The following is a 7,660-nucleotide window of genomic DNA, read 5'->3' as shown; positions in this document are numbered from 1 at the left end:
TTATGGGTATTGAAGTCATTCAGATGAAGGAACGACGACACGGATATTCGACAGGATAGACGGAGACAAATATATATAAAAAATGATGCCAGGTAAAAGCTTATATTTGTTTTCCATGGTTGTGGTTTATGTACTAAATCCCATAAATACTTTACAAGATTTTACTCGATTTTAACACTCCCAGCGTCTCTTTTTTTCCCCTCAAGTTTCAAGCGACAAATTTCTGAAGAAAACGTCCATCTTTTTCAGGTGAAGACAGTTGAGTTTTAAAACTGCAGCCAAGCAGTCTGCGGTATTGCTGGATATAACCACAAATCACATCTCCACTGACAATATTAATAGACCAACTTTAAAAATCTGAACGTGCGCCAGAAACAATAAATTAAAGCTGGACTAAAAGTCCTCCAAAGTTTCCCCAAGGGGATAAAAAGGCTGATTACTGTTGTGATTAAAAGGTGTTCAAATTAAGGGGCTAAAAAAGCAGCCAACTAAGTCCATCCTCACAAATAAAACTGAGCATTTTAATTTGCTGTATTTTTTATTAATTGTCTATGACATCAGTGGCAAATATTGTCCATTTTTCTCCAGCGCATTTGCTACTTACTATTATTTATAGTAAATATGAAAAATAGTTCAAAACAGTTCCAAATAACATAAAAATGCTACTTATACATAAAGTCATCCATAATAGAATGCGATATGTAATGCAACACTCGTGCTGGTACATTTTACTGTCAATACTTCACGTACCATTACTTGTAATGGAGGAGGTTTAAGTAAAGTAATGGAGTTATTCTGAGTAGAAAAAGTATTTATTATGCACACTGTCCCCTTTTAAATTGATTAAGCCAGATAAACAATAAGATCTAAAAGTAAAATGCATAAGATTTTATTCTAAAGTGCAGCATTAAATGCAACTATTAGCTCAAAATGATACCCTATAATAATTTAATTGTAGTCACAGTATCTCCATCCATTCACTTTCTTCAGGTTTTCCAATTCAGGGTTGTGGGGGGCTGGAGCCTACCTCACTACCATAGGTCGACAGGCAGGGTACAGCCTGGACAGGTCGCCAGTCTGTCACAGGGCTAACACAGACAGACAGAGAATCAGTATCTGTTTTCTTAATAAAGACAATTTGAACATAACAAGCACAAACAAAACACCAAAATCATCTTGAAGAATTTTCCAGTACATGTTGAAGTAACACTTTGAGTAATAATTAGACTATTTGTTTTATATATTTGCAGACTTTTCTCATCATAGTGGTTAAATGAACCCTTCAGATGTCAGGCAACTCCCCTGGTCCTTCTGCTTGCCAGATTCCACATGAATGTAAGTATAGATTTTGCTGTCAATATTGTATGCACCTTCACTTTTTATGGATTTTTTTTAACTAAAGTAAAGGATATATGAAGACTTTGTCCGCTGAGTAATAAGCAGTAATGACATATAGAGTGTGGATTGACCCAAAGTGCATTATTTTGATGAGAATTAGTAGCCAAAAATATTTATTGTTCCCCCTTCTGATATAAAATCTGTGGTAGTTTTATCAAAAACTAAACTACAGCACTTTCCTCAAGTTGTCTTCTATACCTGTATATCCCCTAATAAGGCAAACACAGTGAGCAAGTCTTCCAGTAATAATTAGGCTATTTGTTTTATATATTTGCAGACTTTTCTGAACATGGTGGCTAAATAAACCCTTCAGATATTGGTCGGCTCCCGTGGTCCTCCGTCACTCTGCTGACAGCTGCTTGCCTGAGTCCAGATGAATGCCAAAGGTATGATTTGCCTCTTCTTTATTGAGATTGTCTCACACCCCTGTCTTGCCTCATCCATCCTCAGGAGAATCCTAATGCACTGATACCAAGGGGGAATAATTTTTTTTTTCTTTACAATCTGCTTAGCAATGATTTATTGATTGCGGCTTCCACCCTCACAGAGAATTACCGATCCTTTTTGGGAAATCAGATTTTCACACCTTTCATGAGTGTGTATGTGGCGCAGGTCTCCAGAGACAGTGTGAGGGGAAACTGACTTTGAGGAGCAGCAGTGTGTGAATCTCTGCGGTGTCGCTCCTCTGCTGCTGCCAGTGGTATGTCCAATGGCTGGCCCTGTGTTTCTCTGCTTCTCTCCCCATCTTCCTCTCTATAGTTTTGCATTATTTATTGCTTGATAACTACAGTATCCAAGCTTGATTTGTTTTCATTCCCTTTCAAACCTCTAAAACATGTGATTTGCCCGCTCTCCTATCATAAACATGCAAGAGCCGGTCTAAAGTTTAAGCATCTCATAGACAAAAAAGGAAAATAATAAAAACAACCCTCGCCCTCATAGGAGGAGTCAGATTAGTGCACCGAAAGCTTTGATGCTCCAGAATGTCAGCTCGGTGGATCGATCCAGCAGAAAACACACACACACACACACACACACACACACACACACCTGACCAATCAGAGGCGTCTATCTGTTGTGGACCTGCTGGGCACCGTGGTTTACAAGCTTCAAAGAGCTCCTTTTAATACACTGCTTTGATAGCCCTCAGCCTTCACTGACCCGCCGACCGTCCGCTGGGGAGCATTTTAGCTTTAGTGGAGGAGAGAGGGATAACTGTTGATCATATTAACGAGCGTGAAAAGAAAAATCATCTCAAGTCTTGCCTATTTACACCCCTGACCCACGGGTCCCAATAACAGTCTGTTAGATCAGTTAGCAATGCTACAGGTAAAATAATACAAATTGGCTGCATTTTTCCAGGAGTAATTTTACATTATTAACAGCATTTGTAGACATTTGGATGCACAAAGGCAAAAAGTACACAAGGACAGACAGAAGAACAGTTTGGTTAATAACCCTAAGGGGGAGACAAATCATCATCTAAAAAAACCACATTACACATCTCAATATGCTCGCCCAACACAGCGCGTCCACATATACATATGATATATAATCAGTGCTTCAAAACGATCAGTAATTTTTACATTTCTGCTGATGTGATGTTTCTGTGTACACAGTGTAAATATTAAGTATTTATTCCACTGAATAAAGTTACATTTGTTTCAGTTGAGGCAGAAAAGAAAATGATAAAACACTATTATTATTATTATTTTTACCTATTTTAACATACAATCTATTTTTTGTTGTAGATTTTGTCCAAATCCCTCCTTAAAAAGAAACGAATGAGTTCAAAATATAAAATAAGCCATATTTTAATCTTAAAGCAGGTTAATAATTGCTGAGATCAGATATGATTAATATCAGTGTCTGTGTCTTTGCATTGCACAGGTCAATACAGGTGCAAAACAAATCAGATAATCGAAGCATTTACATGCATTTTAGGTCACTTATAAGCGGCGATAGTGTGAAATAAAGCTGTTGTGTGTGATTTCTCAAAGAATAGAGAACATTTGCCACCTCAAAAAGTCGTGTTAACTGACAAAGCAAGCTCATGGTTTGACGTTACATTAATGTTTAAGGACAAAGAAAGCATGAAAGAGAATTTTGTCTTTTGGGTAGATTATAAACCTCATTCTGTCGTACGTTTTTCAGAACAGACTGGTGCGCTGCAGCCCATCCCAGGTTGAAATCACCCTGTATGTGTCGCCAGTATATTAGAGACAACCTGAAAATTGTGAGCTCTGCTTGAATTCCACACCTAATACTTACCCTAAACATGTTTTAACTGCTTCAGTGTTCATATGGGGAGATTACATTTTGGTATTTTCTGCATCATATATTTCATTCTGCTCAATAAAGTGTTTTATAATTTGTCAAGCATTGTGTCCCCATTGTCTCATATAAGGACATACTTTCTGTTCAAAGATGATGCTTAGTTTTTATACTTATCCGGTCCAACTAATCTCAAATAGCTGGGAGAAATTAAAAATGCATCCCAAACAAGAGCTTTGGTCTCAGGAGGTTAAATATTTATATATGTACAAAATTAACCTTGTTAAAGTTTCAGCAGACTGTGCGGTTCTTTTGCACTTTTCTTCTACAACGCATTGTAAAAAAAAAGAAAAGGGGGAGGCTGCAGAATATTACAGTTTGGGAGTGAAACAGAGGAAAAATATGAAGTACGTGTATTTATTTAATCCCCAAAGTTTTGTCAGTTTCATTCCAAAAGGCCAGTTTTGTGATCGTTTTCTCCAATATTCAGTTAATCAGTTTGCCCATCAATCGCAAGGACAAACTTAGTGGCCCCAAAGTGTAGTGGCTTACCCATTCACCTCACAAGTGAAAGATCCCCAGTTTGATCCCAGGAGGAGATGCAAGTCCCTTCGGGGTTGCTACCTGCTGTAGCGACCCCTTGTGAATAAGGGGGCAGCTGAAAGTAGTATTTTAAGTTCAAGGAAATATCGAACATTTCTAATCTATGACAATCTGTGTATGGAGAAAAAAAAAGATAAAATTCTTACATTTAATAACCTGAAAGCAGCCAATGTTTGCTGAACTAATCAAACAAATCAACCATCAGAACAGCTGCTGATAAATTTTTCGATAGACTTAGCGTATTGATTTTTCAGCAGCTCTACTGCCGCGCAACAGTCCCCTCTTCAGCCACCTTTCTATCTTTATGTCTTCACACTGTAACTATGACAAATTTTTGCCCAATTTTAATTTTACACTCTGTATTTTCTGAAAGATCTTGATTGGTTAAATTGTTGCTTCAATTCCTCCTAATAAGAAAATAATGTGTTTTTGGAGTCACATATAATTTGGTATACTTTACTTTCCGGTCTCACAGTAAGTTATCAGAACTTACTATGAGACCGGAGCACAGTAGAAGTAAAAACTACCATAGATCATTTAGAATCTAAAATGATACCGTGACACTTACACTGGGTGTTATTTATTTATTTTCTCTGTGTTTGTGAACCAGGAGAGCCTTGAGTGTTCGATCACATGCTGAAACCCGTCACCCAGTGACCCCTCACGCTGGGGCGGCTCTGGTAAAACCGCCAGCTCTTAGCACAAATATCTGATGACGCTCGGGACACTCTAACCACCAATTCTCCGCCCACTGGGGGCTTTTGGTGAGCATGAGGCAAAGAGGGGGGCATCAAGTGCTTTTCCTTGTTTTTGCAACCTGTTCCCGAACCGTGGCCAGACTGGGTGAGGAGACAAACCTTCCCCAGTCTCCTCGTGTCCGCTCCTGCCATCACTAGCTCACATTGTTGCTAATCAGAGGTCTGAGGGTTACTTTTAAAAATTAAAATAATCCATAACATGCCCAGAAGCAGTAATGCATTTTCTGATGTTAACTTTTTAAATATCCCTTTTTTTTAATTATGTATTATTATAATAAGATAAGCGTTATCTTATTACTCATTACTGAGTAAAAACATCTAATTTGGTGGCATGACTGCAATAAGGCGAAGCTGGCTCTTTTGAAGTAATTAACAGCTGCGCAAGATGGTGAGAGATGTGCTGCCCCCTTATCCTGGAGCCTCAGAGGCCATGGAAAGATTAGAGCTCTGATCTCATTCCCAGCACTTGTTTGGAGTCTGTCAGGAAGAGAAATGCCAGCATTAGAGAGGTAGCGCCACACTCCTGATATGATGAAATAAGGAGAAAAGGGGAAAGGGAAAAAGATGGAGGGATGGACAGAAAGGACCCTGCCCTTCTCTGAAGTGTCAGTAGCTTGTTTATTCTATTTTTCATCGTAGCTGCTGGGGCAAAGATTCCCATTTTTCCTTTTATTTTTTCCTCCACCTTCTAACAAAAACCACTGCTCTCATTTTTTATAGGTCTTGCAAACTCTCATGCCCCAGTGAAAATTACATTGTGAAACGGCAGAAATTTCAGGGCTGCCTGTGCTCTCCGCTGTCCCTCTGAGCTTTCAAACAGTCAACAGACTGTGAAGAATAAATAATAAAAAACTATTGATTATTTTGATGACTGCAAGATTCAATTAGGTATTAATTTTGCCCTCCAGTGGACCTATCAAGCAACTCAAAGGAGAGGAGCTAGGAGGTGGGGGGGGGTGGACCCACATGCATGCAGAGTGTGGCCAAGCTCAGACAGAGGGGAAAATGTGTTTACCTCGGCGGGCCAGGAGGTGCATTGATGCGCAGTGTCCCACATTTAAGTGCTCCACAAATGAAGCCCTGATGACTAGTGACATTGTTACTGGGGATATGAGTATTGACCAGTCGGCTCACGTTTTTTTTAACGACAGCTTAAACTACCCCTATTGATTAACATTTTCATAGATTATCATGTGTCATATCAAAGAGGGCAGATTTTCGTGATGAGCACATTAAAAAGGCCCCTCTGGGTAGGAATTCATTGACCACCCTAATAGACCTTGTGGGGGTTGGTGATGGGTGCAGGGGCAAGATAAGGCTCACCCTTCTTTTCCTCTTTCTGTGCCTATATGAGTTGGTCACCTGTCTTTTGCTCAGACATATTTGGGTTGTACTTGATTCATAAATAAGAAAGAAGGCCGTAGTCCTGCTGCTCCGTGTCTGCGCCTCAGAGCCTGAGGTGGGATGAACACTGTCTGAGGAGCTTTCCAGTGCGAAGACACAAGGAGGAAGAGACAGAGAGAGAGGGAGAGTGTGTGTGTGTGTGTGTGTGTGTGTGTGTGTGTGTGTGTGTGTGTGTGTACGAACAAGAGAGGGAGAGAGAGGGTGGGAGGAGGTGACATCTCCAGGGTTTGTCTTAGGAAGCTACCTCAGGCTTGAACCTGTGGTGGCCATTCAAATGCAGGAAGGTTGAGGAGGCTGCTTCTGGTAGAAAGCATGCACTAGCCGGTCCTTGTGCTATGGTGGTATGTTTTAGCTGCTGTTTTGACTAATTTCAACATTTGGACTTTCCTAAAACTCTTTTTTCCTCTTTTCTTCTGGAGCTTTGTCTAGGTAAGAGAAGTTTTTCCTTTTAAGAAAGTTTCCTTTTTTTCCATAAAATAAAAACCAAAAAATCTCTAGACTCTAAAATAGGTGCAAGTGTTGGAAATAAATCATCCAGATGGAAGCTTTTACATATCTTGTGCCATTTATGAAGCTTCTCCTTAATGTGTATTTTTAGTACGCCGTGTCTTATGCGTAATTTAATCTAATACTTTAATCACATCATGTAGACGCTTTTCATTCTTGCTCCGAAGTGCTGACAAAAATGAAAATAATTGGGATAAAAATCTTGGAACATCGGTGACTTCATCTCTTGTTTAGATCAGGCCTTAAGTTCACGTTGTCCCACTCTGCTGCACGGTGTCACCTTTAATCTCATCTGGTGTCGCAAACTATGTGAAAATTGATATAATCAGTGGTGTGTACTGTCGCTCATATATTTCTTTTAGTTGTAGAATTAGATTTATTTCATTTATTTATCAGCGCACAGCCCATGGACCTCTTTGTAGACTGCTGTCAGCTTAGTGTTTGCCGAAGATGAGGCACATGTCAGGTAGTAATGAGCCCTTGGAGATGGATGTATCACCGTTTTAGGACTGCAGGGTATAATGGCAAAGCCACGCGATCCGTAACAGTTCTTCACCAGGCAGCAGCCGGCAGTATCAGCGGGGTAGCACCAGCCTCAGATAAAAGAGAGAGCTGGAGAGGGAGGGAGCAGGAGAGAGAGGGAGAGTGATGAGTGAGCCATAGAAAGGAGAAGCTGGGTAGAGAGAGAGAGTGTGAGTAGAGGCATAGAGAAGGAG

The 7,660-nt window shown here is 39.9% G+C and overlaps 1 protein-coding gene across 5 annotated transcripts in view; it reads left to right on the top strand.

Moving 5' to 3' along the window:
- The first annotated feature begins 28 nt into the window (after nt 1-28).
- pou6f2 (POU class 6 homeobox 2) overlaps nt 29-7,660 on the top strand; it is an 81,454-nt gene continuing 73,822 nt past the window's right edge. For 3 of the 5 annotated variants that reach the window (XM_030756039.1, XM_030756038.1, XM_030756035.1), the window contains exons 1-3: nt 29-92; nt 1,251-1,335; nt 1,676-1,784. The gene's annotated coding sequence lies outside the window, so the exon portion shown is untranslated. Of the gene's footprint in view, nt 93-1,250; nt 1,336-1,675; nt 1,785-2,010; nt 2,099-4,901; nt 5,040-7,660 lie in introns of those variants that run through there. The other 2 variants (XM_030756036.1, XM_030756037.1) reach the window with 2 other exon arrangements.

This window comes from Archocentrus centrarchus, chromosome 20 (assembly GCF_007364275.1).
Source record: "Archocentrus centrarchus isolate MPI-CPG fArcCen1 chromosome 20, fArcCen1, whole genome shotgun sequence".
Taxonomy (NCBI): domain Eukaryota; kingdom Metazoa; phylum Chordata; class Actinopteri; order Cichliformes; family Cichlidae; genus Archocentrus; species Archocentrus centrarchus.
Note: the sequence above shows the minus strand (reverse complement) of the source record. Positions and strands in the feature narration are given on the sequence as shown.